The sequence below is a fragment of the Bos javanicus genome, chromosome 28 (assembly GCF_032452875.1).
Source record: "Bos javanicus breed banteng chromosome 28, ARS-OSU_banteng_1.0, whole genome shotgun sequence".
Lineage (NCBI taxonomy): Eukaryota > Metazoa > Chordata > Mammalia > Artiodactyla > Bovidae > Bos > Bos javanicus.
The window spans coordinates 29215265-29237744 of NC_083895.1; the positions used below are offsets into that span (position 1 = coordinate 29215265).

The following is a 22480-nucleotide window of genomic DNA, read 5'->3' on the forward strand; positions in this document are numbered from 1 at the left end:
CCAGGCTCCTCTGTCCATGGGGATTCTCCAGGCAAGAATACTGGAGTGGGTTGCCATGCCCTCTTCCAGGGTATCTTCCTGGCCCAGGGATTGAACCCAGGTCTTCCACGTGGCAGGACAGTTCTTTACCACCTGAGCCTCCAGGGAAGGGAAGCCCTGCGCAAACACAAGCAGAAGAGCACAAATAGGAACCCTTCCAATATCGTCTTCAGCCTGGAAGAGCTCTCCACCGACAGGGGAAGGGAGAGAAAAGAGAGTAACCCCTGGTACTCTCTGGCTCATAAAGTTCCAGCGCTCTAGGCCCGGGTCAGCATTCAAGGCCCCCACACCCCAGCCCTGAGCCGCTTTCCAACCCTCGGCCCCACTATATCCCTCATACCCCTTCTCTCCTCCTGCCCTGAGTCCCTAGCCTCCCTGCATATCCCTGCAGGTCCTCACACGGCTCCTGACCTGGCTTTCCCTCCCTCCTGTCTGAGACCATCAGAAGCCTGCCAACCCTAAGAAGCAGCTCTTCTAACGGCGGCCTCCCCACAAGAAGCCGTCTCCCTCTGTGATGGGCACAGGCCCACCTCCCCCGAGGCCATCCCTCTCCTCGCCAGCTCCCTGCATGCCTTGTGCCTGCACCTTGCTCTCTCTGGCTGTTCTCACCGTTTCTGTGGGGCAACGTGGTTAATGTCCTCTCCTGCCCACTCCACAGAGAACTTCCTGAAGACAGGTTCTCTCTGCCCGGGTGCCCCCCTGCCTGGGGTGTGTGGCACAGAGTAGGTTGGACTCCTGTGGTCTGGAGTGTCTAGGGCAGCTTCCTCAAAGGAGGAATGGAGGCAGCAGTCTCATGAGGGAAACTGAGGCAGGGAAAGGGTAGATTATACACCCACGTTCACCCAGCAAGTCAGGGGCAGAGGTGTCTGTCTGAATCCGAAGCCTTGTAACTTCTGTTTCACTACTTGTGCCGGGCTCCCAAACACCCGCTCTGGCGATAGGCACTGGGGGAACACTGCTGGACAGGGAGCCCCGAGGCCTGGGCTCTTAGACCCCACCTTGCCCTGTGACCCTGTGCCAGTCTCATTCCTTCTCTGGGCCTTGGCTTCCTGCTCACTCCAAGGAGGGGGTAAGCTGGATGCCCTCTGATTATCCCTCCTACATCAGGCAGGGTCTGGGGTGCAGGCCGCAGCCCAGGAACAAAGGCAGGGGTCCAGGGGGCGCAATGGCCACCAGATTCGAGGGTCGCTTAGGCCTCCTTGTCCTAATCAGGGCATGTGATTACAAGGTCAAGGCTGAAATGTGCCCCGCCCTTCAGCCTCCCCCTGCAGACAGGTCTGCTCCAGCTGACCTTGCTGCCTGGGCTGCAGCTGATGGCGCTGGGTGCGCCGTGAGCCTGTTTCTCCCCTGCAGAAGCCTCCCCACCACCCCCTCTAGAGCAGAACTCTGCTCTCTCTGGGGGAAAAAGGACCTCTACTATATTCCTTCACACCCCCAGATGCATCCACCATACTCTTTCATTCAATGACTGTTGATCAGTGGCCTGAAATGACAGCAGTGAATGAGACAGACCAACCTCCCTGTATGTGCAGGGGCGAGAGAATAAGGAAATCCAGAGTGTGTCAGAGAGGGACACGTGCCATGGGGAGGGTATAGCCAGGGGCAGAAAGTGGGGAGTCCCAGCTGTGGCATTGTTACCTGTTGCACCAGGTGGTCAAGGAAGACGGGTCTCTCACAGAAGGTGACAATGGATGGAGCTCTGAAGGATGGCAGGGGGAGTCTGAGTTGAGAATTCTGCAAAGAGCTGCCCTAGGCTGAGGGAGCCACAGGTGAGAGTCTTGAGACAAGAGCCTGGTGTAGGTGAATACTCCGTGAGGAGGGAAGACCAGAGGAGGTCAGGAGGTCACCCTAGGATGGGTGACTGCGCTGAAGGGGAGCCAGATGAATCACGGAGACTGCTGTGTGGAGCGCAGGCCAGCAGGAGAGGGAGTCTCCCAGGGCGCAAGTGGGGTGACCAGGTGAGAGACGACAGCTCCAACAACTCAGGTGACAGTGGAAATGGGGAGAGGTGGAAGATTCGGGAGCCCTTCCTCCGTGCTGCCTTCTCTCACAGTCCCTGCTCAGGTCTGGACAGAGGCCCCTCCATGCTCTTCCCCAGACCCAGCAAGGCACGCCCATCTTCATCCCACCTGACTGCCAGGTGCCACCTTCATGAACACTGAAATGGACAGACAGCCCTGGGCTGGAGCCCTGCCTCAGTTTCTTACCAGCAGGTTGGCTTCGGGCAGATTACTTACTGTCGTTGAGTTTGGGTTTCCTCCTCTTTGAAACAGGGAGAATAATTCCCGTCTCAGGAATGTTGTAGGATGATGCGTGTAAAGGTGCCTATGCATAACAAGTTGTTGGTACCAGCCTCTGCTGCAGGCCAGGCGTCCCAGGTTATCCGTGCCCCTCTAGGATAGTTGGCCTCTCCCTGTTTCTGATAGCAGTGTTTCAGGTCGATTCTATCATTGCATAGAGTTGGTGACAGAAATTGGCAACATGAATTATCAGCAAGTCTGGGCGATAACACCACCCAAAGGTTAGACCTCATCCAAGTTCCTTAGCAAAACCCAACAGAGGTGAGCAGGTCAACACAGGGAAGAGCGGAGGCAGGACTTCCTGGCAGGTGGGTCCCCTCAGCTGCCCTTCCCCTTCTTCCTGTGCCCCCCCCTCTGCGCTCTCTCCCCATCTCCTCCTGACACCCCCTCATGGCAGGCATCTTAATTGATCTCATTGTTCTCCAGTCCCTAGAGACCTGAGACTCCAGCTGTGCTTAAACAGAACAAAATCTCTTCCAATTTCCCCACCGTTTAAAAGAAAATTGAATTCTTTATCTGCAGCCTGGGGAGGGGAAGAGAGGTTAGACACACACAGGCACACACACACACAGGCACAGGCACACATAAACAGTAGTCATCCTAGTCCGGCTCCCAAGCTGTCGTGGAAGGTCTTCATAGGCACACCATCCCCCATTCGGGGCGGGGGTGTCTAAACTGTACTTCTGGGCCCCTTTAATCTGCTCTTCGTTCATCTCCAGTCAGCAGGGCCAGGCGCTGGGAGGAAGCTGAGCTGGTTGATGGTGATTGACGGCTCCAAGTTCCTCTGTCTGTCAGGCCTCAGTGCTCCTCTGGATGTGTTTATCTCTTTAATCTAAATATCAATCCGTGAAACCCGGAATGGGATGGAATGAGAGGTAGGACAGGCGCTAAGGAGAGAGAGAGAGAACACAGCTGGCTGCCCACTGCCACCCTGGGCTTCTGGAAGGAGCCTTGACAGGACTTGTGGTTGGAGGCCAGGGGCTGCTGCCTCTGACTGCCTAGAGCCTGGGTCTGGATGGAGAGCCAGGGCTCCCCCAGCTCGGCCCTTAAGTGGATTGTCCCAGACCTTGTTCAGGGTCCAGCAGTTTCCTGCCATTTAGTCGCTCGACTGCTTGATTTTTGGCAAATTGATCTAAAGCCTCGTTTTCCATCAGGCCTCTCACGCCTCTCTCACTGATGCCTCCAGAATTCCCATCCTTGACAGGAACAGCTATGTCTGCTGCTGACCTTTGCCCCTTTGTCCAAAAAAAAAGGACACTATTGTTCATCATCACAGACCTGGTGAGCCCATGCTGTAAGCTTAGTGTAGAAATGGCAAGCACTTTACAGCATGCTATGTGCCTCTTCCTGGACCCATTGTCCAGAAGAAAGAAACGGAAGCCCAGAGAGGTTTAGTAACCTGTCCAGGGTCAGCCAGCAGAGCAAGTGACCAAGCCAGGATTCATACCTGGATCTGCCTGATTCCAAAGCCCTGGGGCCTACCTCCCACTTGCTGCTTGTCACTATGAGGTGTCCATTCCCATGCTGAGCTCCAGCCTATTGTTGAAATCAGCTGTTTCCAGAGTCCAGAGAGATGAGCCCAGCCTGCCCTCCAGAAGCTGGAGCTACGTCGTCGCTGGGTGACCTTGTGCAGGTCCCTGCTCCCAGGGTCTTGGTGTCCTCTTCTGTAAAATTAAGGGATTCTGCTGGATGCCCGCAGGCTGTCTGTCTGTCCCGACAGCATGCGACCGCCTGCCCCTGACACTCCCCTCCTACATCAGGAACTGTGACTCCCTTCCCTCTGCTCCTGTCAGACCCCCTGCAGTAGGGTTGCTGCCGATTGCTTCTCTCAGGCAGTTTCTCAGAAGACACCAGAGCAAAGAAGATGGAATGGACCCCGCGAGTGAGGGAATAGTGGGCAGCTGTAAGTGCAGCCGGGGCTGGAATGAGTTCATCAGCGCAGTAAAGCAAATGTCCGACAAAGTCCACCTGTATTGGGTGGGTCAGGAACCTTGGAATGGGTCAGCAGGGGAGGGGACAGGCCTGAAAGCTGACCCTGGAAGCAGGAGGCAGAATGGCTGCGGGAGCAGGGAGGGGGCCCGCAGAGGTTTAGGGTTCTGTTGAGCTGAGCTTGTGAGTCTGGAGTAGCCTAATCTTACTGCATCATCCTTGTTGGGGGGAAGACAGCTACAGTTCCTTTCACCTTGTTTCTGGAGTGGCTCAACGTCCCGTACGCCCATTGGCTTGCTTAATGTTTTTTAAACTTTTTTTTTTAATCATGATCCATAATAAAAATTACATTTAACTTCATAACCCAGAAGACACACTCACACACATCCATGTGTAGGACATAGCAATACTTCCCTACTAAGTGTGATAATACACCCTAGTTCTTTCTGTTTTATTCTACTAGATTTCATTTTTTTAATGAGAACTTTTAAGATCTACTGTCTTAGCAACTTTCAAATATACAGTAAAGTATCATTAACGATAGTCACCATACTCTACATACATCCTCAGAACTTATTTTATAATGTTTGTACCTTTTGACCTCCTTTATTCATTTCACCCATCTCCATCCCAGCCTTTGGCAACCAGCAATGTGTTCTCTGTAGCTGTGAGCTGGGTGTGGTGGTGGTGGTTGTTTAAATTCTACTTTTAAGTAAGAGTATATAGTATTTGTCTTTCTATGTCTGATTTATTCCAGTTAGCTTTCTGCCCTCAAGGATATTCATCCATATTGTCAACAAGGCAAAATTTCCATCTTTTTATGGCTGAATAATATTCCATTGCATGTATACATCTTCTTTATTCATTCTCTCGGAGAAGGCAATGGCAACCCACTCCAGTACTCTTGCCTGGAAAGTCCTATGGACGGAGGAGCCTGGTGGGCTGCAGTCCGTGGGGTCTCGAAGAGTCGGACACGACTGAGTGACTTCACTTTGACTTTCCACTTTCATGCATTGGAGAAGGAAATGGCAACCCACTCCAGTGTTCTTGCCTGGAGAATCCCAGCGACGGGGGAGCCTGGTGGGCTGCCATCTCTGGGGCTGCACAGAGTCGGACACGACTGAAGCGACTTAGCATTCATTCTCTCTCAATGAACACTTAGTTTGTTTCTGTATCTTGGCTATTGTTTAAAAAAAAGTTGATGTCAGCATGGGAGTTCAGATATCTTTTCAAATTAGTGTTTCCTTTTCTTCAGGTAAATATCCAGAACTAGAATTGCTGAATCGTTTGGTAGCTCTGTTTTTAATTTTTTTGAGGAATCTCCATACTGTTTTCCACAGTGGCTGCACCAGTTTATATTCCCAGCGGCAGTGCGCAAGGGTTCTCTATCCACCTTCTCATCAACACTTGTTGTTTGTTATCTTCGTGATGGTAGTTATTCTAATGGGTATGAGGTGATAGCTCTCCATGGTTGGAATTTCATTTCCCTGATGATGAGCGATGTTGAGTACCTCTTCAAGTACCTGTTGGCCATCTGCACATCATCATTGGAAAAAATCCTATTCGGATCCCCTGCCCATTTTTTAATCAGATTGTTTGGGTTTTTGCTAGTGAGCTGTACGCATTCCATAGGTGTGGATATGAACCCCTTACCAGATATGTGATTTGCAAATGTAGTCTCCCATTCAGTAGGTTATCTTTTTATTTTGTTGGTTTCTTTTGAAGTTTGGAAGCTTTTTAACTTGATGTAGTCCCACTTGTTTATTTTTTTAGTTCATTACTTTTGCTTTAAGCATCAAAGCCAGAAAAAAATCATCACTAAGACTAAGTCAAGGAGCTCCCCACCTGTGTTTTCTTTTCAGGTTTTATGGTTTGAGGTCTTATATTTACATCTTTCTTCCATTTTGAGTTAATTTTTTAAAAATTTTATTGGAGTACAGTTAGTCTACAATATTAGTTTCAGGTATATAGCTGAGTGATTCAGTTACACATATACATGTATTAATTCTTTCTCAGATTCTTTTTGGCTGCCCTGGACCATGTGCTGCATGCGGGCTTTCTCTGGTTGCAGTGCGCAGGGGCTGCTCTTTGTTGCAGCACATGGGCTCTTCACTGTGGTGCCTCCTCTTGTCGTGGAGCACAGGCTCTAGGGCACGTGGGCTTCAGCAGTTGCAACTCACAGGCTCTAGAGCAAGGCCTCGATAGTTGTCGGACACGGGCTTAGTTGCTGCACAGCACGTTCAGTCTTCCTGGACCAGGGATTGAACCTGTGCCCCTGCATTAGCAGGCAGATTTTTATCCACTGTACCACCAGGGAAGTCCAAGATTTTTTTTTCTTGTACAGATTATCAGAATATTGAATAGAATTCCCTGTGCTATACAGTAGGTACTTGTTGGTTCTCTACTTTATATATAGTAGTGTGTGTACATTAATCCCAAACTCCTGATTAATCCCTTCCCACCACATTTCCCCTTTGGTAACCATAAATTTGTTTTCAATGTCTGTAAGTCTGCTTCTGTTTTGTAAACAAGTTCATTTGTATCATTTTTTAGACTCTCCATATGAGTGATAGCCTATGATATGTGGCTTTCTCTGTCAGACTTACTTCACTTAGTATGAAAATCTCTAGGTCCGTCCATATTGCTTCAAATGGCATTTTCTTCTTTTTTATGACTGAGTAATAGTCCATTGTATATATGTACCACATCTTCTTTACCCAGTTCTCTGTTGAGGGATATTTAGATTGCTTCCATGTCTTGACTATTGTGAATAGGGCTGCAGTGAACACTGGGGTGCCTGTATATCCTTTCACGCTATGATTTTCTCTGGATATATGGAGTGGGATTGCTGGATCATATGATAGTTCTATTTCTACTTTTAAAGAAATATCCATACTATTCTTCATCGTGGTTGTATCAGTTTGCTGCTGCTAAGTCGCTTCAGTCATGTCCGACTCTGTGCGACCCCAGAGACGGCAGCCCACCAGGCTCCTCTGTCCCTGGGATTCTCCAGGCAAGAACGCTGGAGTGGGTTGCCATTTCCTTCTCCAAATGTATCGGTTTACATTCCCACTAATAGCCTAGGAGGTTTCTCTTTTCTCCACACCCTCTCCAGTATTTATTTGTAGACTTTCTGATGATGGCCATTCTGACTGGTATGAGGAGATGCCTCATTGTGGTTTCGATTTGCATTTCTCTGATCATTAGTGATGTTGATCATCTTTTCATGCTCTTTTTGGCCATCTGTATGTCATTTTCGGAGAAATGTCCATTTAGATGTGCCCATTGTCTGATTGGGTTTGTTTTTAATACAGCTGCATATATTTTGCTTATATTGTTGGAGATTTATCCTTTGTCAGTTGCTTCATGTGCAAATATTTTCTCCCATCATGTGGATTATATTTTTGTTTGGCTTATGGTTTCATTTGCTGTGCAGAAGCTTTCAAGTTTAACTAGGACCTATTTGTTTATTTTCATTATTCTAAGAGATGGATCAAAGAAGATACTTCTGTGATTTATGTCAGAGTGTTCTGCTTCTGTTTTGCTCTAAGGGTTTTATAGTGTCTAATCTTATATTTAGGTCTTTGATCCATTTTGAGTTTAGTTCTGTGTATGGTGTTGGGGAATGTTCTTTTACATGTAGCTGTCCAGGTTTCCCAGCAACATTTATTGAATAGATTGTCTTTTATCCATTTTGTTGTCTTCCCTCCTTTATCACAGATTAATTGACCATAGGTGCCTGGGTTTAGTTCTGGGCTTTCTGTCCTGTTCTGTTGATCTGTCTTTCCGGCCTTGTGCCAGTACCATACTCTCTTGATTACTGTAGCTTTGTAGTATAGTCTGACGTCAGGGAGCCTGATTCCTCCAGCTTTGTTTTTCTTTTTCAGGATTGCTTTGGCTATTTGGAGCCTTTTGTGTCCCCATACAGCTTTTAAAATTTTTGTTGTAGTTCTGTTTAAAAAAAATGACATTGGTAATTTGTAGATAGCCTTAGATAGTCAAAATTGATTCTCCAAATCCAAGACTGTGGTATATCTTTCCATCTGTGTGCGTCATCTTCAGTTTTTTTCATCAGCATCTTACAATTTTTAGAGTACAGGTCTTTTGCTTCTTTAAATAGGTTTGTTCCTAAGTATTTTATTCATTTTGATGTGATAGTAAATAAGACTGTTTCCTTAATTTTTCTTACTGATCTTTCATTGTTAGTGTATAGGAATGTAACTGATTCCTCTGTATTAATTTTGTATCCTGCAGTTTTACCAAATCCATTGATGAGCTCTAGTAGTTTTATGGTAGCATCTTTAGGATTTTCTCTATATAGTATCTTGTCATCTGCAGAATACGACAGTTTTACTTCTTTTCCAGTTTGGATTCCTTTTTATTTCTTCTTGTTCTCTGATTGCTGTGGCTAGGACTTCCAAACCTATGTTGAATAAATGTGACAAAGTGGACATCCTTGTCTTTTTCCTGATCTTAGAGGAAGTGCTTTCAGCTTTTCACCTGTGAGTACAATGTTAGCTGTGAGTTTGCTATATATGGCCTTTATTATGTTGAGATAGGTTCCCTCTCTGCCCACTTTCTAGAAAATTTATATCATAAATGAGTGTTGAATTTTATCAAAAGCTTTTTCTGTATCTATTGAGATGGTCATAAGGTTTTTATTCTTCAGTTTTTTAAAGTGGTGTATTACACTGTTTGATTTGCAGATATTGAAAAGTCCTAGTATCCATGGGAGAATTCCCACTTGATCATGATGCATGATCCTTTAAACTTACTGTTGAATTCTTTTTGCTAGTGTTTTGTTGAAGATTTTTGCGTCTCTGTTCATCAATGTTATTGGCCTGTTATTTTCTTTTTTTTTTGGTATCTTTTTCTCATCTTGGGATCAGGGTGATGGTTGCCTCATATAATTGAGTATGGGAGTGGTCCTTCCTCTGAAAGTTTTTGGAAGAGTTTCAGGAGGATAGGTGTTAACTCTAATTTAGTTGTGTGAATGTGCGTATCCACAAAAGAAGATGGGAAATGTACTATTTCAGCCAGGTAGTGTTGTGCCACCCAAAAAGCCTGGTTCACTTGAGAAAGGTGGTGTGGGTGTTTAAGTCTCTGCCAGATAACCTCTGTGTGGCCTCAGTTTTCTCTCCTGGAAAATGACCATGACGATAGTTCCTTATGGATTTGTTGTGGGGGGTCGGTGAGATAATGTAAACTTTGTGCAGCGCCTGCCACAGAGTGCATGCTATACAGATGACAGGCACTAACGCTAAGTGCCTGGTGCCAAACGAAGCAGCTTCTGTGTGTTATCTCATTGAATCGCCACGACAACCTGGTGAGGCAGAAATTAGTGTCCTTACTTTATCGATGAGAGCACTGAGGTTCAGAGTAGTTAACCGCTTGCTAGAGGACACACCTGTGGAACAGGCAGAGCTGAGGGTGAGCCCTTGCCTTCACCATGAGGCACCACAGCCTTCCCTTAGAGACTGAACCCCTCCAAGGCTCACCTGGTGAAACTATGGGGCAGAGAGGTGTGACAGAATGGAAACTGGGCTGGCTGATGTCCAGGCTGAACCCAAGGCCCAGAGCTCCCTCTCTCTACCCAGGATACCCAACGAAGGAGAAACAGGACCAGGATCAAAAATCCCTTTAGGCTCCCATTGTCATAAGACCTGCAGCCTTGAAGTCAGAAGGTCAATGATTCAGTTTGCTGAAGGACCCTGGGAAAACCCGTTTTCTCCATGAGCCTCAGTTTCTCTGTCTGCAAAATGGACAGAAGGCTGTTGAATCCTCTGCCTGTTCTGAGGCATTTTTAGAGCAGTGTGGCTAAACTGTTCTGAACTCCTCGGGAAGCAAGTCTGTATAAATGAGATGCGCTGCTCTCCTGTTGGCTCATTTCTCAGTCTTAGGTAGAGCATTCTAACTACTTGTGGAATGGGCAGAGGAGTGAGGAAACCCAAATGTCTATGGATGGGGGCTGCTTCTCAGGCACGAAGGCGCCCAGCACACCCCCTGCTCCAAGCCCACACTGATACACACAGTCTGGCTGTCTCACCACCAGTCCCTGGGCTGGACTGGCTCAGGTGTGAGAGGGGCTGGGACTGCAGCCCTCTGCTGGGCTCATGATCACGGGTGATTTATAGTTCTTGCGTCAGACTTTGACCTTAATTTCTTCTGTCGTTGTGGGGCTGTAAAATTCATTAGGGACCTGTAGGTGGAGTGATGGAGATGTCAGGTGGGCAATCGTGTGAGTATTTAATCTATCAGATGTGTGACTTGCCATTTAGGGAGACAACAGGAGATGTGGAATCAATGCGGTTCATTAGTGAGACACACGTGCTGGCCCAGTCAGAGCCCACCGATGGCAGCAGGCATGGGAGCTGTGCCACCCAGCTCCAGGTCACCTTGAGTGGGAATGTGTCCTGGGACATGAGTCCCATCCAGGTCCCTCTGCCCACCTTCCCACTAGGCCTGGAACCGCCTGTTGCATCCCATGGGAGCAAGCAAGGAGAGGAGGGAGGGGCTCAGACTCCAGGCAAGGATTGAGTGGTGAGATCCAGCAGTGAGGGGAGGCGTTCCCAACCACAGCTTGGCTGCATCCCAGGGGGTTGATTGGACTGTCTTTTCCTCCTCCTTCCATCTCCTCTGCACATCAGGCCCCACTTGACTGAGCCTCAGCCACGACGTCTGTCTCCATATTTCTCTGGCACTCTCCCCTTCTCATCCTCTACCACATAATCCCATCTTGATAACTGGCCTTGAGTCCCTTCTGATTGTGAGGATCACGTTCACCCCCAGTCACCCTCCCATATCCCTGGGAAAATGACTTTCTGCATTCCAGTCTTCTTTGTTTGAAGGGGTCTGATGTGATTTTTTTTTTTTAAAGGCACTCGGTTGAGTCTTGCTCAAGCCCAAGGGCATAAAGAAGTGGACAGACAGCATTATAGAAGAGTTAGGAGTGGCATTTCTTTGCTCTTTGATTTCCGTGTGCAAGTGTCAGACAGATTGAAGGTTTGAGTCCCACCTCTCAGTGACCAACTGCAGGACCCTGAGCTAAGTAGCAGCTGTCCCTGAGCCGTGGCCACTGTGAGTACCAAGAGGACTGGGCGCATACTGTCGGACACACCATGGGTGCCCAGCATCCAGCCTGAGGCTCGTGTCTGAGGCCTGGCTCCCCAGAAGCCGACTCTGAGACAGGGACATGAAGACAGGCAGTTTACTTGGGAGGTGACCCCAGGAAACTCAGATGGGAGTAGGAAGTGAGACGAGGTCACTCAAGATGGCACCGTGAAGCTTGTTTCCACGGGGGGCTCCTGGAGTGCCATCCGCTGGGAAATCAGTGGGAAGGTTGTGCCTGAGCTATCCGAGCTCAGGACAAGGAGGCTAGGATATGGGTCCAATGAGTCCTAGCCCCATTTGAGTGGGGGCAGCTTCTGGGGAATGTGGCCACCCCATCATTCCAACTGCTCCCTTAAGAAGCAAGTCCACAGGACAGGAGAGGCACAGGCGCTTCCCCTAAAGCAGCCTGGTGCCTGGAAGTGGGCACAGGGGGTCGTGTGTGGTGCTGGAAGCTTCTGCTGCAGCTGAGCACTTTCCCTACAATGAGGGTAGAATTAGTACTTATCTCACAGAGTAGGAGTGGAAATGAAATGTGCTAATATTTGTAGATTTCTTGGAGTAAATCCTAGAGCCCAGTAAGGACTAAGCAAGAGTGAGCTGCTGTTTCTGTTTTTGCAGTCATATCAGCTGGAATTGCTTCACCTGTAAAATGGGATTGTGGTCCCATCTTGCTGGTCGCTTTAAGGACTAGGGCCAAATCATGCCACGTTTCTCACAGCTCTGCCAGGCCCAGAGCTGATACTCAGCAGGACAGTGATGGCAGTTATCCCCCTGCCTCCTTGGGGCCCCCTAGACCAACGTGGCATCTCCCCAGCAGGAGGCCCGGGGACCACCAGGCAGCGTCAGGCATGAGGTGCAGGCAGCCATGGCCACCCTGACAGCCCTTGACATCCCGTAATTGCTTTCCTGTGACAACTTCTTTAAGCACAGAGCCTCTGGCCAGAGCAATTTGCTCCCCATCAGTTTTTATTTCCAGGTTTTAAAATAGAAATAAGGAAGGGGTGGAGGAGCCCAAGAACAACACCATGTCCAGTAACAAGCAAGCTGAGGACCCCACGCCTTAAGTGCGCTTGTCAGCCCATTCTTAGCTTTCATTCCTCCTCCCCCTGCTGCAGATGGACACAGCAATAGGCGGGGCTTGGGTCTGGCCCCTGCTGGAGCTCCCCCTCCCACAGGGCTCAGGGCCACTCCCCTCCTCCTCCACCAGCCCGCTGCAGGCAGGAGGGCCAGGCTGAGAGAGGGCTCAGCAGGAGCAGGTCTGCTGAGGGCCAGAAAGAGTGAATAGTTAGAACTGTGCGTGGAACGATGAATACTGGCTCCACTTGGACAGCAGGTTCCTATGCGCCAGGCACGGGTCTCCCCACACCAATCCCATGAGGCAGCTACTGTCATTAGCCCCATTTTACAGATGAGAAACTTAGGATTAGAGAGCATGTGACCGTGGTTGTTGGCAAATATGCCAGGAAAGGAAGTCAGAGGCCACAGAGGCTGGCCCACATCAGGCCTCAGGGATGCCACAAGCAGTTGGGACTGTCTTCAGCGCCCTGGGAGTCTTCTAAGCTGGAGAATGGTGTCCCGTGTGGCCAGATGCTCCGTCTGGCTCTGGTGGAGGATGGGCTGCTAGCATCAGAGGAGAAGCAGGCAGACGGTCAGGAGGCTCTGCAGCATGTGGGCCGAGAAGCCAGGGTCTTCCTCAGAGTCCCACAGCTTATGTTTGGGCAGAAGCTGGACCAGACCCCAGATCTCGCCCTCCCCTTTTGGAGGGATTTTCACGACCCTGCACAGAGCCACAGGTCCTTTTGAGGGCCTTGGTGCCGGCCTCCCAGGGAGAAGGACATTTCTCACCCTCCAGCAGGCAGAACAGAGGGGCTCTCCCCACGTCCCACTGGCTGTTGACTCCCATAGGGAAGGTGGACTGAGACATCCTGAGGCCTTCTCTGCGCTCAGTGCTAGGACCGCAGGTAGTGCGGCGTGGGCATGCGCCATGGAGTGGTGGCCATCCACCCCAGGTCCACCACCCACCGGGTCCCCACGCTTTCCTAACTGCCCTCCCACTCGGCGACTCAGCTGATCATGGGCTCTGAGCCTCTGTCCCCAGCCTTTGTCCTAAAGCCTCCTCACACTCAGAAGGCCGAGAGCAGGCCCTGGGGACTTTCCTGAATGTATCTTTCTTCCCATGGCCCACAGCCTCCCCGGGATCTCTCCTGCACCCTCTTGCTCACTCCCTGGTCCCACTGCCCACCCAGAGCACTCACCTTCTTACCCTACATGACGTCCAGTGGGAGGCCTTTCCTTACTGTCATTTCTTTACTGCTGCCATTTCTTTTCCTCCCAGGAGTGTGGGACCCCACCCCTAGGCCAAGAACCCCCAGGAAGGTACTCACAGCAACAACTTCCAGCCAAACCTCATTTGCCCACCCCTCACCATGCCCTCACCCGTGAGCCCTGGCTTCCTTCTTGGGTCAGATAGCTTCCTTCTGAGATGACGACAGAAATGACACAACAAGCATTTCCCTGGAAGTGGGCACAGACCAGATGCTATTTCCTGGTCATAGGCTTTGTGTCCTAGAGAGAAGCTGAAATCCTCGTCCACAGCCACATGGGAGGGAGTGTGGCAATAGGGGAGAGGGCCTACTCAGGCCAAGTGGAGGCCACCCCAGCCTCTGGGATACTGGGTTCCTCCAGAGGAGTCCTTCCCTGCCTCACACAGCAACAACCCCCAACCACTACCACCCCACCGCAAGCTTGCAAGAGTGCAGTTAATCTTACATAGTTTAAAGAGTTATTCAGAGGGGCTCAGTGAAAGATAAATGTGGAAAGCATTACCAGTGAAGCACCGGGGCTCCGTGGAGCTGTTTAAAAATGCATTCTCCCATGTAAATTTCTGCTCCATCAATCCTTATGACATGTCAAACATTGCTATTGTTTCCTGAACAAATTGTACTGTGTGCCCTTCTCTGCAGATTTGTGCACAGGAGCAGAACTGCTCGCCGGTGCCCACTGCCTGCCACGGCTGCCGGGACCTGGGGCTGCTGGGGAAGGCAGCTGGGCCCGCCTTGCTTCAGAGCAGAAGCCCATGCGGGGCATCCGGGCAAGCGTGCGTGACGGGAGTGTGGACGCTGGTGGGGAGTGATTGAGTGTGTGCCTGCCAGCTGCCGGCCCCAGGAAGAGGCGCATAGGTGGCTGGGGAAGGGGTGTGGAGGGGCCACGGGGGCTGAGGCTGGGATCAGGGTAGGGGTGGCTCAAGACTGAGGGCGGATGCAGATGCTCATGTGCTGGTATATGTGAGTATGTGGCAGGATGTGGTCCATCTGAGCCAGACAGGTTTATGTGAGAGTATGTGAGGGTGAGAGTATGTGAGGACAGGGAGGTATGGGGAGCTGCCCGAGACACACGGAGGGAGAGAGAGAGGGTGAGTGGCAAGGAGTGTGTACATGTGTGTGTAGAGAAGAGAGAGTGAGGTCGAGGAAACTGAGACGGCATAGGATGGATGAGAGAAGACACAAGAGCAGGACTTTCTAGCCATAAAGAAGGGCAGAGGGGTGGTGTTTAGAAACAGGAGTGAGAAGGGCGTCTGCCCGAGGTGGGGGATCAGGGTATCAGAGTGCAGCAGCTTCTGCTGAGCCAGAGGCAGACCCAGGGGGCCCGAGCAGGTGGGAGTCAGGTTGGGGCGTAAGGCCCAGCATCAATGGGTGGGCGTCTGCAGCGCCATGACGAGGGATGACAGGATGGTTTGGGAACCCATGGAAATGGTATCGGCAAGGCAGAGAGCCTGCAAGGGAGGCCTCTGGCCCAGGGCAAGTGAATGGAAGAGGGTGAGAGATGGCGTCTGCTCACTGTCAAAAAGCCTGGGTCAGGAGGGAGCTTTGGGGAAGAGACAGGAGGACCTGACTGCTGTTGACATGACAGGTCCTTGGGAGTCGGGGTGAAATGCTGTGATGAGCATCAGAGGGCAGGGAGCTGGTCTGAGTATAGAGCCCTGCCATCCAAGTTGAAGGGAGAGTTATATCCCCAAGGTGCTAGGGAAAAGCCCTGCGCAAGTCAGTAGGGTGCCCACAGCCACCAGGCTGCCCCCGTCTTTAGCAGATGGCAGCCTCCCCCAGTCTAGGCCCTGAGCCACCTGCACACACCAAGACTAAGCTTGGGTGGGACGAGATGGAGTGGGGGACTTGCTTTGAGGGCCAGGTGTCTTGGCTGAGGACACCACGCCGGAAGCCCCTGTGTCCTCTGTGATGGGTACAACCAGAATTGCTGGAGCCTCCAGGCAGAGGCTGGAGGCAGAGCCTCTGAAGGAAAAGACTGCCTGTGGGGGCCTCATCTCCAGGGTGGGGACAGTGGCCCGGTGGGAGCGGCTGGACCCCGTGGCTGAGCTCTCAAACTGCAGGAGGACACCTCTCCCTGGCCCCGCCGACGGGGGACCGGCTGGAGGGGAGGGGAGTGGCTGAGAGCATCTGTCTTGCAGTTGACTGTATTGGGTTCATGTCCTGGTACTGTTTGACCTTGGGCAAGTTGACCAACCTTTCTGAGCCTCAGTTCCTTCCATCTCTGAGACAGAAATAATATTGGTGCTGGTCCCATAGGACTCTGAGGGAGACAGGATGAAATAGAGCATGGGAAATGCCCGGCACAGCTCCTGACACACAGTAAGTGCTCAAAGGGAAATGGCAGGGGGTCCTCTGCCCCCCGCCCCACCCTAGAGCCAGGGGAGAGTTGGATGTTTCTGACACAGCCTGGCCTGTCTAGGGATGGCTGTTCCCCCACTGCAGGTTCACCTTGTCTTAACCTTTGGAATTTTCCCCTCCGTGTATTTATTTTTTCTCCTTTTTGTCAGCAGAAGAAAATTACACTTCTGCCAGCATTGTCCATCACGGAAATAAGCACTCTTGGATGCAATTATAAAGGCCCAAATGAGGGAATTAGTTTTGCTAGTAATGCCAGTGTTGGGGAGAATCAGAGGAGACGCCTTATAAATCAGGCCCTGGGCAGCAGCCAGTCCCAGCCGAACCGTCTCCCTCGAACTGACCACAGGGACAGATGCTGACCTGCCGGTGGTCTTCCTGGGCTGCAGACGCTTCTGCTGGGGAGGCAGAGACAGTCTGAGCCACCTCCAGGCCTCAGTGAGAGCAGTTCTCACCAGGACCTACCGGGCTTCTCGGTGTCTAGCCATGACTGTCCTGTGGACCCAAGTACACTTTGCCAAGGAGCCTCTCACAGACAAATCGATCTAAACCGGCAACCCCAGTCACCTGCTAGCCCATCTTCTGTATTTCCCCAACATTCTTGTGACTGTCTGTTATTTAGCTATTTCTCTTCTCCGTTATTGTCTGTCTCTGCTTTCTGATTGTAAGTCACATTCCAGCAAGAGTGTTGTCATGCTTATGACTGTAGCATAAGGCCTGGGATGGTAGCGGGCGCATTGGAAATGTCGGAAAGTGTTTACTGAGTACATGACTGAGCGCAAGTCTGGTCATCATCTTGGTAGAGGTTGTTTCTGAGGTATGCCAGGTGCCCCCCCATCGGCCCCTCAAGACCCACTGTGCCCTCCTCACCTGCCCTGCACGTGCCACAGGCTGACTGTGAGGGCCCTTCACTGAGTGCTCGCCCCCACCCCACTTGCCTCTGGGGTTTGGTCAGTACAGAGCTTGGACAAGAGATCTGAGCTTGGGAGACTCATTGGGGATGCTTTATGAACCCCAGCCCTGCCTCCTGAGCCACTCAAGAAGCCCCTGCCCTGCTGATAGGGAGCATTAGCCCCCCAACAGAAGGAAGGCCAAGCTAGCCCTCAGTGTCTGGCAATGAAAATCCCAGACTTTACTAAATTTGGCAGATTTTGAGCCCTGTGCCAGGCACACCAGGGGATATAGAAATAAGGTACAGACTTGTCTGTCAAGAGGAGGGAACGGGACTCACACAGGCAGATTTCAGGAATGGCAGACTGTTCCCAAACCAGTCCAGCTAGGGGCTCTCAGGCCAAGAACAGTGAGCAGCCAGGGAGCTCCCTAAGGGAGGGGGCTCTAGGGGTGGGCTCTGAGGGCGGGGCCAGAGTGTGGACAGCAGTTATGGTTGACCAGGCAGGAGGACGCTTTGGGTTCATCAGGGAGACCTGGATGCAGAATCACCAAGGCCAGCTGGACTGTGCAGGGCTTTGATGCCGTGGTCCCCAGGTTTTGCCACCTTATCCCTGGGCCTCTTGTGAGCATCTTGGCAAGTGGCAGAATGTGCTAGTATGTACCTGTGGGTGAGACTCTAGCCGAGGTGGGATAGCAGCGGGGTCACACAGGCGTCAGAGGGAGGGCCAGGAGCACAGCTCAGGGGCCCACCTGGAACCCTGGTTCTGCATTTCTTAGAGTCGCCAGGTACAGTGTGAGAGCCACCCATCCTGGCCATCCCCTTCCCCCATCCTTGCAGCCCTCTGACTGGCCTGAAAGATCCTGGGGGTGACCCTTTAGGGAGACAGAGCGTTCTCAGAACGTGGCAGGAGGGAGGGGGTGTTCATGGCCTGAGGAGGACATTTGTTCTCTCTGCACTGTCCCCTGGTCACTCCTCAAACCCACCTTCTTAAAGGGGAGCCAGTGGTCACTGTCTGGCACCTAATTCATCTGTTGATCTTTCCGTTGCTCAAGCACAAAGCAAGGTCTGGGAAGGAGATTGTTGTGAAAAGTATGGTAACCAGCAGTAAGTGGGTGGGACAGAGCCCTGCCTGCATGGGCCAGGTTGCAGGCGGGTAGCAGAGCAGGCAGAACCGAGCTGCTCCCTGGCCTCCACAGGATGGAGCTCCCAGGGCCTGTCCCACAAGGTGCTAAATGGTTTTCAGCACAGGGATTCGGAAGCGATCTCTGTTGCTTAGCAGCTGTGACATCTCGGGCAAGTTCCTTATCATCCTGTCTCTTTCCTTGTCTGTTAAAGACAAGATCCGAGGGCTATTTAAGCACCTACCATTTATAGATGTGGTCAGAATGAAACAATCTGCCGTTGGGACTTTGGACTTTGGCACATTGAAACATGTGCCGTTAGGAACAGTCTGCCATTCCTGAAATCTGCCTGTGTGTGCCCCGTTCCCTCCCCTTGACAGACAAGTCTGTACCTTATTTCTGTATCCCCTGGTGTGCCTGCCTGGCACAGGGCTCAAAATCTTTTTTGAGTTAAGTGTATAGTACACCTTAACCTGTGTGGTGTGTATGTGAATGCAGGTGTAGCTACAGATGACAGAGATCCGAGCTTTCCTGAGCCACAACCCCACCCTGGCACAGCTTCATCCCTCTCTGCAGTCAGGCTGTCTCTGGCAGGATGGAGGCCTGACCCAACCTTGGGGAGCCAGAGGACATGTCAGGTCCCAGAGCTGCACGTGGTCCAGCTGAGATGAGGCCGGACTGCACGGCTAAGGATGACTGTAAAGGAGGGTCTCCCGCAGGGCTGCCTAGTGGGTCCAGTTGGCTGCCTTGTCCTGGGCACAGGGCCCCTGACTGGCCGCACTACAGCCTGGCCCTGGCCCGAGCACCCCAGCCAGGCCCTCCCTCTGTGTCAGTCCCGGCTGCCCCCACCCTGGCAGGCGCACAGAAGCAGCTTTTCGTCTTCATATTATTCTGCTTCATGCACTTGAAAAATGAAAGTTCTCCCTCTCCTCTTCACCAGGCATACATATTTCATACGGTCATTAGACGGTGGCAGTAAAGGACTCACAAATCTTCCCTGGTCAGCATCGGCGGCCTGGGCAGGCAGCAAGAGGCCCCCCGGGAAGGAGGTCACCGTGGGAACCAGGCTGTGCTCAGCCCACTCGGGGAGGGAGTGGGGACTCGGAGGGGTGGTAGAGGCCAGTGTCGGCCTAGAGACAGAAGACAGTCCCGTCTTATCCCCAGGGGCTCATCACCTAATTTCCCTGAGCCTCACCGTGAAGGGGACTGGATGGGGGACCTCAGGGGCCCTCCCCACTCTAGCAGGCCAAGTGCAGTTTCATAGGACACACCCATGTGAAGGGCTTCTCCCCAGGGTCCTGATGTGACCTTCAGGGGCAGGAAACGCCCACTCTGCTGACCCCCTCTGCGCCTCTGGGCCTCGCCCCTCCTTTTCCCTGTCCTCTTTGCCCCTCCATTTTCCTTAGAATCCTCTCTTCTCGCCTTTGCCCCCATCTCTTCACCACTCCCTTCTTGCTAGAATTGATTCACTCATTTTCCAAGCATTTGTGAAGCACTTGCTGGGTGCTGGCACCATCTAGGCTAGGAGGTGAGCCCGGCAGACGCGGCTCTGCCCCTCTTGCTTCCCAAGACCCTTTTCTTTGATAAATGAGAATGCTGAGGCCCCAGGGGATTGCTCTTTGGTCACATAATGACCTCAGCTACTAATGCTGACCTGGAAGTGGGGTCTCTACATTACACTGACCGCTCGCCAAGGGGCTTGATGGCATCTGATCGTCTCCTCCCCAGACCAGGCTACAGTTATTGTAGCCTGTAATACCATACATGTGGTTGATTGCTGGTGGAACCGGAGGGGCTTATGGGCACCTCCCCCACTTCTCTGGCCCCTGAAAGGTGAGATGATAGGTGGGCTTATGATGAGGGGTTGTGTTCTTCTCTCTCCTGGAATAACCAGGCACCTCTCCATCTGAGAACAGGTTCTCTTCTTGGTTTAGAAGCAAGAACACATTGAGGTGAATTGTGTGGCAAGATGATTCTGGGTTCAGATCCTAACTCTGCCACTTTTTGAGCTGAGAAGCCTCGAATAAGCTGTTTACCCTTTCTGTGCCTCAGTTTCCCCATCTGTAAACTGGGGGGTAGTACTAATAACAGCACCTACCAAGCATGCTGCAGCCAGTGGGGCTGCAAAGAGTCAGACATGACCGAGCGACTGAACAGCAGCAACACAGAGTCGTTATGAAGATGAAACGCATGACAAGCTCGAGGAGCTGGTAAAGGAATTGTCGAGTGTCTCAGGCACAGGGGAGGGTCTGCCCGGGAGTCAGTCTTGGGTTGGAGGGTGGGTTGAGTGGCTTGGCATTTATGTTTCCACTTATTTGCCCTGCGTGCCCTGGGAACCTGGGATGTGCTCAGAGCCTGGCCAGGGCAGCGGGAGGACAGAGGCCCAGAGTCTGCTGAGCACAGTGGCGATATTACGTGGAAATTGGATACAGAAGGCCGTCCTACAAAGCAGGCTGCCCACAGCCCCTGGAGATGGCTTCCTTCTGGGTAACCAAGCCTTCCGGAAAACTAAGATTTTAACCCTTTGAGTATAAACACATTTTTTTCCATTTAAATCATTTGGAATAGAAATATATCGTTTATTTCTCTGCCTTCCTGAACTGAACATACTGAACACAAATGAGCATTTTTTTTGAAAATTCAGGTTTATCATAAAGCACATAGAAGTAACAGATTTCACAGAACCTAAGAATTGTAAAAGGAATCTCAAAAAAGTATTTAGTACCAAGGTATTAAGTGAGAGAGAAATAGGGAGATACTGATAAATGGATACAAATGTTCAGTTTTAAGATGAGTAAGGTCTGGGGATCTAATGCATAACGTGGTGGCTGTAGTAGATAACAGTGTGTTGTACAAATGAAATTTGCTGAGAGAGTAGAATTTAAGTGTTCTCACCAAACAGGGGGAAAAAAGGGAAATCTGTAAGGTTATAGGTAGTTAATTAACTCAAAAATGGGAATCCTTTCCATTGTTGGTTATACCTCAATGTAATATCAGGGCTTCCCTGATGGCTCAGATGGTAAAGGATCTGCCTGCAGTGCAGGAAACTCGGGTTTGATCCCTGGGTCAGGAAGATCCCCTGGAGAAGGGAATGGCTACCCACTCCAGTATTCTTGCCTGAAGAATTCCGTGGGCAGAGGAGCCTGGAAGGCTATAATCCATGGGATCGCAAAGAGTCAGACATGATTGAGTGACTAACACTTTCACACTATCACATATTATCATAACTTATGTGTAATGAAGTTATAAAATAATTTTCATTAATTACACCTCAGAACTAAAAAATAAATGTACTGAATATATTCAGTTGATATATTCAGTAAAATATATTGAAACAAATTTTTAGCAACAGAACCTTTATCCAACTGTGATCTTATCAAGACGCTATGGGTGAAAAACAGATGACCCCAAGGTCAGCCCAAGGCCTTTCTCTCCTGGTGCTGGTGTCAGGAAGCAGTTTGCCCGGCTCTAGGGCCGTGGCCTGGGAGGGAGCAGAGGCCACAGTGCCTGGTATGGAGCACATGTTTACTAAGGAACTGCTGAATAAATACTTGAATGGTGTCACTTCGTCTGTACTGTGGATGTAACCACACCAGGGGCGATGCAGAAGCCCAGAAATCCCAACCACAAAAGCCAGACCTCCATTGTAACTACCATCGTCCTGAGAAGGGAGGGGATGGTGAGGGTCGGGTGGCCTAAAGAGAGGAACCCTGGACTCAGAGTAGGGAATCCCAGCTACTGCCCAGCTATGCTTGAACCTCCTGATGACCTAGAGTGGTGGCAAGGTTACACTGGACCTCACTGTGGTCTGGGCCTGTTTTATAATCTGTGTGATGGGTAGAAATGTGTATCTTTTTCCTCATGCTGTGACAGTTGTGAGGATAAAATGAGTAATAATAAACATGGGTGGCCCTTGACAATATAAAGTGTTTGATAGCAGTGTAGGCTGGCAGTGGTCACCATTATTGCCATCATCATTAGGCATAAGGCATGTCACTCTCCCTCGAATCTCTTTTGACTGTCAGCGACAGAAATCAACTTGGACCAGCCTGGATAAGACAGATCTTCTTGGGCTCACAAACCAAACTGAGGTGGGAAGGGGTGTCAGGTTCAGGACTCTAGAATTACCAGGACCAGCCCTTCTTTTCATCCTCTCTCACATCTAGCAGCTCCCAGTTCACCATCGCTCCAGCTTCACTACCCCAGAGGACAGTTCTTATCGCCAGCAGCAATAAGAATTCCAGGGAAGGATTCTGACCACAGGCCCCAGCTGTGGTCAAGGACCACTCCCTGAGGTCATGGGCAGAGCAGCCCCTACTCAGACCACTTGTTCGAGCAGAGACAGATGCCAAAGAAGATGGCTGGGGAGTTGGGCAGCAGACTGCTTCCAGCAGAAGAGGTTGCCAACCA

At 50.9% G+C, this 22480-nt stretch overlaps 1 protein-coding gene across 18 annotated transcripts in view; it reads left to right on the forward strand.

The window, feature by feature from the left end:
- The window catches only part of LOC133240635 (cadherin-23-like), a 377180-nt gene that overhangs the window by 283859 nt on the left and 70841 nt on the right, over positions 1-22480 (forward strand). The gene's annotated exons all lie outside the window — the stretch shown is intronic.